Here is a 10,801-nt window from a genome sequence, read left to right as displayed (position 1 = left end):
GGTGTGTACATGTATAGGTACATGTGTGCATACAGCAGGTGTGTACATGTGTAGGTACATGTGTGCATACAACAATGGTGTGTACATGTGTAGGTACATGTGTGCATACAGCAGGGAACAATAAATTAGAAACCTGCGCAGCGCATTTTAAATATCTGTAGAACAAGGAGCAACAGTGCTGAAGGAGCATGAGGGAGGAGTGTCCTACCAATATTCAGACGTATTATGAAGTTACAGAATTAGAATGTGCCATGGCAAAGACAAACAGACCTATAGAATCAGATAAGGGATCCAGAAACTGATTGCTAAAGGCTGATGCCACTTAGTACAAAATCTCATTGCTCGCCAGCAGGACTGGGTGTTTTTCAGTGGGCATGCTCAGAAGCTGGACCCTTTCCTGGAATCCATGGGGATTAAAAGCTCATATGTGAAAAGTGAAACCATCACAGTGGCAGTGGCCAAGGTGGAGTCATGACCTTAAGGTTTCTAAATAAGACACCAAGGATATTAGCTATGAGAGAGAATGCTGGCAGAGCCACCTATATTTTAATTTAAAACTTCTGATCAGATGACATCCCAAAGAGACTCAGAAAAGCTATGGGGGAGAAGATAACTACAATCCATAACTTAAAAGGTTTACCATCAAACCATGAAAAGGACCTACTGAGTCCATGCAGAATACACTTCCCAGAAGAAACACAAGCCAAAGCTTTGTTATCAGGAGCTTCATAATAAGAGACATTCGGCTAATACATACAGCAACCATATCAGATTATCAGCGTGTCCAGCTGCACATCTGTTCTCCTAGTGTTATTAATAGGTTCTCTTTTGGGTGATAAACTATCTCGTGATCATAACTTAAGAAAAGTTGTTCAACGTCATCCGTAATAAGGGAACTGGAACGTTACACTGAGCTATCATTACACAGACATCAGACTTGGGAGAATACAGGTCTAGCAGGTGCTGGTGACAACATGAAACATGAAGAGACTGATAAATCAACAGTGAACTGAGTGGTGGAGCTTCGGATTAGATGTGAGGAGCTAGACAGCACAGGGAAAAAAGAGCAAATCTTTTGCTTTCTCCATTATTTTTAAATAAATTACTACATATTTTCTGTCTTAAAACAGCACAAATTTATCTCATTATTCTACAGGAGCAGTTCTCAACCTGTGGGCCTTGACCCCCTCTCCCCCGTAGGGGGTTACATACAGATATCCTGCACATCAGACATTACAGGTTATTAACAGTGGCAAAATTAGTTACGAAGTAGCAATGGAGTAATTCTATGGTTGGGTGTCTTAGAGTTTCTATTGCTGTGAAGAGACACCATGACTACAACTCTTACAAAGGAAAACATTTAATTGTGATGGCTCACTTACAATTCTGTCCATCATCATCATGGCAGGAGAAGGCAGTGTACTGGCAGACATGGTGCTGGAGCTGACAGTGCTACCTACATCTTGCAGGCAACAGGAAGTGAACTGTCTCACTGGGCATGACTTGAGCCTATATGAGACCTTAAAGCCCGCCTCCACAGTGACACACCCAATCCAACAAGGCCATACTTCCCATTAGTGGGCATTTTCTTTCCGCTCACCACAGGGGTCCCTACAAGGTGAGGAACTGCACTACAGGGTTGAGAACCCACGGTCTGGAGCCCAGGGGTCTGAGTCTGCGTCATCTAAGACCATGGTGTCAGCGGGTGTGTGCGGAATTACATCGACACAACCACTGCCATCTGTACAGTGTTCTGCCTGAAGGCCAGGAGAGGGCACCAGATCTCACATGGTGAGCTACCATGTAGCTTCTAGGAAATGAACTCAGGACCTCTGGAAGAGCAGCCAGTGCTCTCAACCTCTGAGCCATCTCTTAAGTCATGATTATCATGATGTCCTCCAATTAGCCCTAGCTTTTTTTTTTTTTTCTCAGCAAATCATAGATATAATCATGAGAGTAGTGGGTGGGATTGTATAGCAGATTCTGGCTTTGGAGAGCTCCCTGACTTCACAATTTGTTCTCTCTTTCTCTCTTCTTTTTCTTTTCTTTCTTTCTTTTTTTTTTTTTGCGGCAGCATCTCATTACTGCCTTGAATTCACAATCCTCCTGTCTCAGCCTCCTGAAAGCTGGGATTATAATAGTATGCTGTTGTATCCAGCTTTGCTATTATCTTAAGATAATATCAAAGATAAAGAGGCATTTACAGAAAGAATGAGTTTGCTTTTGTTCTAGTCCACAGAGATTCTTCTCTTTTTGCCCCCAGATTTTGACCCAGGCTGCAGGATTCCGTCTGGTCTAAGTGCCTCCTGTCCCCCAGACCCGTGGCCCGACAGTAAGCTGCACTGGGCATCACCCTAGGTTTGTCTTTCTCTTCTTCACAGTCTCACAACACTTTGAGGCCAGTCCTGGAACAGCAGGACCGTGTTCCTTCTTGGAAGCCAGAGAGCGTGTGGTCTGTCTTCTTACCTCTTCACTATGGGGTGCAGTCCTCATCCTAACCTGTTCAAAGCTGCAGCGCCAGCTGAGCCAACCATGCTGGAGCCTTTGATGTTCTCTCTACACTCACAGGACCTTTTAAGTGTAGCTGCATTGAACCCACTGAAATGACACCGGATAACTCCTCCATCTCAAAGGCAGCCAGGTGAACTACCCCAGTTCCTCTCATCCACAGAACATCCTGTTTTTACTGGTCCAGAGTATTGGAACATTGGATGTCTCTGAAGCCACTGGGCTGCCTACCTTAACTTCTGAAGCAAAGGGACACCCTCACTTCTCACATTAGTGTTCCAGGGTTGACATAACAAAACATCCCAAGCTGGGTGCTTTACATAACAGAAATGTATCCTGACAGTCATGAAGTCAGAAATTTACGTTTGCTTCTAAGACATGGTTCCAGGCTGGGTGGTGGCAGCGCACGCCTTTAGTCCCAGCACTCGGGATGCAGAAGCAGGCGGATCTCTGTGAGTTCGAGGCCACCTGGTCTACAGAGTGAGTTCCAGGACAGCTAGGGCTACACAGAGAAACCCCGTCTCGAAAAACCAACCAACCAATGAACAAATACTTCTGTTCAAGAATAAGTTTCTAATCTAAAGATAAGCAAAGATGTGTGATTACACACAACTTAGAAATGAGGACCACGGGTCTGCGCATAGTTAACCGGGAGAGAGGGGGGTACTGTGTTATGGGTGAAGACGAGGTTCTACTTATTGGCTTGGGCGAGCTTTTGATATTTGCTTGATAGTCAGTACTCAAATTGTACACAAGAAGTTAGGCATGATTTGTCTGAAGAGAACATCTGTCAGTGAGTACCTGAGCATCCACGTATCACCTAGCTCAGTATCTGGCCCACAGCAGACATTCGGGGAGTATTTTGCTAAGCATCTTTACTAAGATAAAGGGATTATTTTATGCAGAACCAACCTAAAGAGGTCTATCCATTTCCAGCAAAAGGGTTCTGTATAGATGTGAGTCTTCCTCACATCTCTCAGACTGGTACCTGGTTCTCTCCAGCAAGGTTTGACTATACCTCTTCATAAACTGTTGTAACCACGTGGCTCACAGCCGTGCGGCCACACAGAGAAGCCAGACACCCATGTCCCGCACATCCTCAAGGTAGCCCCCGGCAGATCGCGTCATCAGTACCCACCTCTCTTGTCAGTCCAGGAACGCCCCTCAGGATGAGACTTCAGCAAAGGTCCCCCAGGAATGGACTGTTGCCCAAACCCCTCCGCAATAGCCCCTTATCAACAGCCCTTAAAGAATGGTCCCTGGAGACGACCCCTTAGCAACAGCCCCTCCCAGATGACCTCTAGGTAGTGGTTCCGCAGAAGGGTCCCCCCCACCGCAGAAGCAACTCCTCGGCGACACTTCCTCTGCGGTGGCCCCGGAGGAACAGTTCCTTGACACTAGTCCCTCAGAAATGTCCCCTTAACGGACGGACTGCCGGCCTACTGCCTCTCAGCCACCGTGAGTCTGAGGCTGCGTCGTTTGGGCCCTCAGCTCCATGGCAACGGGAGGCTGCGTTGTGGCGGCGGGTAGGGCGGTGCTTGCGCTAAAAGAGTCTGCGCGCAGGCGTAGTGCAGCTGTGCTGGCTGTCCTGAGGGTTGAGCTACAACTGACGGTTGCCTAGGCAATTCTCCTGGAGACTGGGGCAAGTGCTTGGTGACTTGGCTAAAGCCAGTTGAAACTTAGGTCAACTGCTAACTTAAAAAAATAAAAACGTTTACATGAAAGTTGGAAACTCCGGCCTCTCTTTAAAAGTGAAAGATCGGCGCCGCATGCTTTAATCTGAAAGACTGCTTTCCTAAATCCTGTGCAGTCTGCGTCCTGCCCTCTAGATGGTGACATCTGTCTCCTCTGTGTGACCCACAGGACCCTTGTGAGATTGTGTTTGGTCTTTTAGGTTGGCATTGTCACCAATCTGGGCCCGAGATGGGCTCAACGGTGGATAGGACAGAACAGGAAAAGACATCGGGATGACTGGTAACTGCCTTAGTTTTATCTTGGAGATGAAGAACCTTCAGCTTCAGGAAGCTCTCAAAAAGTACTGTTGAAATCTCAGTGGAGACTTTGCACTCTCTTTACTCTGGCCAGATAATTTCCCTCTCAAATTGTAAGCTTGAGGAATACCGCTGCAGTACTGTATCAGTCAGTTGTAGGCGTGTGTGTGTGTGTGTGTGTGTGTGTGTGTGTGTGTGTGTGTGAGATGCTGGAGATTGAACCTAGATGTTATATGTCTGGAACATTGTCTATGGAAGCTGTATGTTCTAGTTTGTTTTTCGATTGCTATGCTAAAGCACTGACCCAAAGCAGCTTGGAGAAGACAGCCTATAGGCACCCCCTAGCTGTGGGAGTGTGTGATCTGAGCCTCTTTTTTTCTGGGTTGCCCTTGATAAATGGATGAGCAGGGTTATGAGGCACCTGTATTCACTGCTTCCTTGCCTCCAAAGGCTCACTCATTGAAGGCTTGGTCCTCAGGTGATGGATCCAATCGTTGCGAAGTGCTCAGATCATGAGGCTTCTAATTTAATCAAGGAATTAATCCTGCCAGTTTGATGGCATTATCATATATGGAGGTGTCAGAAAATTAGCAGGTGGCAGTTAGTTGTAGGAATCTGGTCACTGGAAGAGTTACCCTGGAAAGATATAAATGTCCCCCGACCCCTTCCATCACCTTTTCCGCTTTCTGGCAAGTATGGGGCGAGGAGCTTTGTTTTGCTACACCCTGTTGTGACACATTCTGTCTCACTGTAGCCAGGAAACAAAGGAACAGCTGACGTACGCTGAAACCTTTGAAAGATGGAGTCTTTCCAGCTGGGCTCGGTGACACAGACTTCTAACCTCAGGAGACTGAAGCAGATGCAAGTTCAAGGTCTGCTGGGCTTGATAAACATTTCGGGATAGTTCTGACCACTCACCAAGATCCGGTCTCAGAACACAAAGGCCTGTGAACGCAGCTCAGTCATGTCGATTGCTGTTCATGCACAAGGTTCTCAATGCAACTCTCCTTACAGTAAAACAAGTTAATCAAGTTAAGCCTTCTCTTCTGAGTTGCCTCAAGTATCTGTTACAGGACAAAACCCTGGTGGGCACGTGCATAGGAACCCCCTAGTGTCCCCCCCCCCAGTGTACACGCTGCTCCTCTGCTGGGTTGACCAAACCTGTCATGTATATACCTCTCCCTTCTATTCAAATATGTCAGATGAGGATCGAGGAGTGGAGGCTTTCTCAGTCCAATTCTTTTTCCTAATCTTCCCAAGATGTGAGCACCTACTAAATTTCTCATATCCCTCATTCTGTACCACATCCGCTAACTGGAGAACACACGTTAACACACCTGGTGCCAAAAAAAAAAAAAAAAAAAAAAAAGCTGGGAAAGCTGGCTGTGGGGCGTTTGGAAATGGTTTACCCGCTGTCCCGTTGGCAATGAGAAGCCCCTCTAGGTATCACGGGAATGCCTTGGATACGGGGGCAGCGCTGGTGTTGCTTTCCCTTTGCTCTTACTGTGAGCACTTAAAAGGGCACTCAGAACTTTAGCCGTTGAAAAAATATTTCACATTGTATCTGCAATGAGATACCTCTTCCTAGCTGTCCGTTGGTCCAGAGTAGAGATTTGCTATGTTAAGTGTTGGCGAGGAGGTGAGGCAACATGAAATCTCTCGCATTGTAGAGGGAGCACTAAATGGCACAGCCACTTTGGAGAGCAGATTGGCAGTCTCTTAACAAATAAAGCATTTGTTCCCCTAAATCCTACACCTACATATTTATCTAAAAGAAATAAAAACATATGTCCACTCAACGGCTTGTACTTGAGTGTTCAAAGCATTTTCACTCATAATAGCCTAAACTGGATACCCAAATGGCCATCAGCCAGTGAGAAGTTAAACAAATTAAAGAATATTCAGGGCAATGCAGTTAAGCAATAAAAATAACACCGATGGCCAGGCATGGTGGTGCACGCCTTAAATCCCAGCACTCAGGAGGAAAGGCAAGCAGCTTTCTGTGGGTTCACTACCAGCCTGATCCACATAGCAAGTTTCAGGCTTGCCAGGGCTACATGGTGAGGTTCTGTCATCTCTCCCCATCCCCCAAATGCTGATGCACGCAGCAACAAATGTGTAGTTCCCAGCTCTGTGGTCATCTGACGACTTTCAGGGGGCTCGAGGTTCACTGGGTGTTACCCACTTCCAAGCTTACTAGAAGAGGAGGACAGGATTTAGGTCCCGTATCTGGAGACTAGGGCCTATGTTCCTCCTGGCTATGAACATGTCAAAGCTGCCCTCACTTCCTGCTCTGCCATCTGCCAGCTTGCAACGAGAGGGGGTCTTCATCAAAGAATGGAAACACCAGAGACGCCTGTAAGACTTAAGCCACTGGCTTTTATGACCAAGTCTGATGATTCCTTATTACTCCAGGGATATTATACTTCACTGACTCCAGATCACACAACCAGAAATGGGTTCTAAGAACCAGACTAGGATAATTGAAAGCAACTACCTATACCAGTTTTTATGCTGTGTGACTCCATTTAAAAATTATGAAAAAAGAGAGACAGAAATCCTACTTCAAGTGTTTTTGTCAGACAGGGTCTTGCTATGTAAACTAGTCGGCCCAAAACATGCCAATGCAGGTTGTTCTTGAACTCCACTGCCTCAGTCTCCTGAGTGCTAGGACTGCAGGTATTCTCCACCATGCCTAGCTAGTAAACCTTAGATTTCTCTGACCTCAGCAGCCATAATCAAAGAATCCAGCTCCAGAAGACAGGCCAATGGAAACCCTTCCTCACAAGGTGTCCCTGGGCAGCTGCAGAAGCCCCAGAACGATCCTGTATATTAAGCCTGGTGTTGGATCTTCCTAGCAGCCATTTTTAGGAGTTTTGTGGCATAGACTCAATCCCCTCATAGTTAGTATAGAGCTTTTCTCACTTGATTGACAGCTCTTTTGTTAGAAATGTTAATTTGTGCCTAACATTTTCTATCATGCGAAAGACTTCAAAATGTCACTTTGAAAACAAACTTTGAGAATAGAATTCGGACTTCTCTACATTGTATTCAAGTAAAGGATCTCTTTGATGCCTGTCTGGCTCCAGGCAGACACAAATGTGCTAAATGTATCAGGTAGCCCTTTAGTAGTGCTTGGGATTGACATCACTAAGGACACATCAATGAAACCTTTTTCTAAGTGGTCAGAGGACTGCACGCTTGCTTTGCATCGACCGTGGAGTTGATTCTGCTCCAAGTATTTTGTATGTGATCCTTTCTGCCAAGTTTCTCCTGCTCATCCACATGAGCAACTCTAGCTGAAAATCACAGGATTAATAATTGCACTCTAGGCTCAGTAAAATCCTATTTGTATCTCTGTCATTTTCTCTCTTTAGTGTGTTCTCCCAGGAATATAACAAAGCAAGTTCACAAATGTATCAGGCAAGGGGTTTAAATTTAGCCAATGCAGCTTCCTCTTGCAGGGTGTGTGACTCACCTCTACCCCCTGGGGCCAACCTGCTGCCTGGCACTGCTTAGGCCAGCTCCCCTGCCCAAGCCTCACTCCTGTTCCCTCCCTTCCCATGTGCTGGGTGCACTGGCAAAGCAATCATGCAAACCTACGGCAACAAATACTGCAGGTCAGTCCTATGATCGTCGAGCTCCCCAGAAGACCATGCCTCTGTGGCTTTTTCAGAGCCACGTAGGGTCTTTCTATTCGTGGATAAACTGAACAGGTGACTCCTCCTGGGGCTGCTTCAGGAGGCAGGATTTTTAACCTTCAGGCATCCTGTTTGGTTCCATTAGGGGAGGGCAATATGCCTCCCTGCCCAGAACTCATTGCCTTGGTTATCCAACCAAGGGTTCTGAATAGATTCTACCTGATGCATGCCAAATAAGTAGTAATGGAGGGGTATTAGTGGGTCTTGTTTCTCTGACAAAATACCTGACAAGGGCAATCTAGAGACGGTTTTAGTTTAGCTCACAATGTAAAGGCACAGGACATCATGGTGGGGAAAGCGTGGCGGGGAAAGCGGCTCTAACTGCGGTGTCAGGAGCGAGGCAGCTGGTCACACTGCACCTGCCTGCACTCAGGAAGCCGAGAGAGATGCTGGCTTCTGTCACTCAGCCTACGGAATGGTGCCACGGACCTGCAAGCTGAGTCTTCCCTTTGCAGTTGAACCGTTCTGAAAATAACTGCATAGAGACTCCCAAAGGTGCCTCTCCTCGGTAACTCCTAATCTAATCAAGTTGACGGTGAAAATGAATCATGGATGCAGGCACCTGAGGAGTGAATAGTGATAGGGGGATCAGATGAGTAGACATGAAGCCCCCCAGTTCTTTCTCACTATTGTTCTTAAAAAAAAAGATTTATTTGCTTTCATTTTCTGTATATGGATGTTTGCATGCTTGCGTATTTGTGCACTCCATGCGTGCCTGGCTGGGCTACGGATCCCCAGAACTAGATGGTTGTGAGCTGTTTTGTAGGCGCTGGGAGTCAAGCCCAACTCCCCTGCAAGAGTAGCAACTGCTTTTAACCACCAAGCAGCTCAGTCCCACTTCACTACTGTTCTCGGGGTAGAAGGTCCCTAATCCATACTCTGAGTGCACCAAGACTAGAAGAGGGGCTTCTTGACGTGCTTGGAGAAGAGCACGCACCTCAGAGAAGGGCAGCTGCTCTGTGATAGAGGCCTTGTGGGGTAGACAGTGAGTGGGGCTCTCCCTCAGAGCAATAGAGTGGAGGACGTGTGAGAATATTCTGTGGTGCCTGCAGAGGACAGGCTTGTTAGAACAGCCTGAGACTCTCCCAGCCATGCAGGGCCAACCCTCTGCTTCCCCTGGGTGAGAACGCTCTATAGCTGTCTTTCCTGATTCCCGTAGTAGAGCCCACGTAAGAGATGATGGAGATGGAGAGGTAACCAGTTACCTTTGTTGGTGGGGAGGAACCGAAGCTCAGAAGCAGCTTTTCAGAAATCTTACTATGAAATCTTGTTTTGAAAGCTTGTAATCCCAGTCCTTGAGGGGAAGCAGGATGATCAGGAGTTCAGAGCCATCCTTGGCTGCATAGCAAGTTCAAGGCTAACCTAGATTACATCTGACCCCCGTCTCAGAAATGAAGCAAAATAATAAAAAAGTCTAAGGAGTGCCTTGTGCTAGAAGCTCCATAACCCATCTTTTTCTGCACACCTCTGTCTAGCCAGCTCTAGCTACTGGCTAGGCATCCCCAGGGGACTTAGGCTACTTGAGTTAAAGACATTCTTGATTAGGCTGGATCTAACAACTGACCTTCTGCTTCATTCTCCCAAGTACCTAGAACTCCAAGTGTAGTGTATACACCATTGGTAGGCTGAATTTCCCATTTTTTAAAAAAAGTATTTACAGGGTTTCTCTGTAGCTTTGGAGCCTAATCTGGAACTAGCTCTTGTTGACCAGGCTGGCCTCAAACTCACAGAGATCTACCTGCTTCTGCTTCCCGAGTGATGGGATTAAAGGCATGCACCACCACCGCCCAGCGTACATTGGTGTTTTGTCTGTGTAAAGGTGTCCAGACCCCTGGGATATAGTTACAGACAGGTGTGAGCTGCCATGTGGGTGCTGGGAATTGAACCACTGTTCCTAACAGCTGAGCCATCTCTCCAGCTCCAAGTCTGCCCATTGTAAAGTGTTTTGTGTGATTCCAGGCATCCAGTGAGGTCAGTAAATGGCTGAAGTTTGTGATTAGAGGGAACCCTCCAGGGCTGGAGAGATGTCTCAGAGGCTGATAGCACTGACTGCTCTTCCAGAGGTCCCAGGTTCAATTCCCAACACTCACATGGCAGCTCACACCAGTCTGTAACTAACTCCAGGGCTTCTGAAACTTTGACACACACATACAGGTAGATAAGACAACAACGAACACAAAATAAAAAATAGATTATTTTTTTTAAGGAGCTCCTTCAACATTTTGTAGTCAAAAGAATCAAAGTGGAAAATATGTCTAGGGAAGAGGACACTAATTGGTTGTCCAAATACCCAATGACTACGCCTGCAAACAAAACACAAGTAACATTACACAGACCGAGCAGGTTATATCAGGGATCTATATGTATACACATACACATGTTTGCATGTAACAACAACTAATGACACAGAGGCCATGAACTTGAGAGAGAGGAAAGAGGAGCACATGTGAGAGATCAAGGGGAGAGAAAGAGAGGGGAAGATGATAAAATTATAATTTCAAAAGTAAAAGGGGAGAGGCAGGCGGATCTCTGTGAGTTCGAGACCAGCTTGGTCTACAGAGCTAGTTCCAGGACAGGCTCCAAAGCCACAGAGAAACCCTG

General features: G+C 46.5%; 1 protein-coding gene across 1 annotated transcript in view; it reads right to left on the bottom strand.

The window, feature by feature from the left end:
* Cfap74 (cilia and flagella associated protein 74) overlaps positions 1 to 3,996 on the bottom strand; it is a 56,441-nt gene extending 52,445 nt beyond the window's left edge. The window contains exon 1 of the mRNA XM_026790010.1: positions 3,647 to 3,996. The gene's annotated coding sequence lies outside the window, so the exon portion shown is untranslated. The remainder of the gene's footprint in view (positions 1 to 3,646) is intronic.
* Between the last annotated feature and the right edge of the window lie 6,805 nt (positions 3,997 to 10,801).

Source organism: Microtus ochrogaster, unplaced genomic scaffold (genome assembly GCF_000317375.1).
Source record: "Microtus ochrogaster isolate Prairie Vole_2 unplaced genomic scaffold, MicOch1.0 UNK38, whole genome shotgun sequence".
NCBI classification, from domain to species: domain Eukaryota; kingdom Metazoa; phylum Chordata; class Mammalia; order Rodentia; family Cricetidae; genus Microtus; species Microtus ochrogaster.
This window is presented reverse-complemented; position numbering and strand designations above follow the sequence as displayed.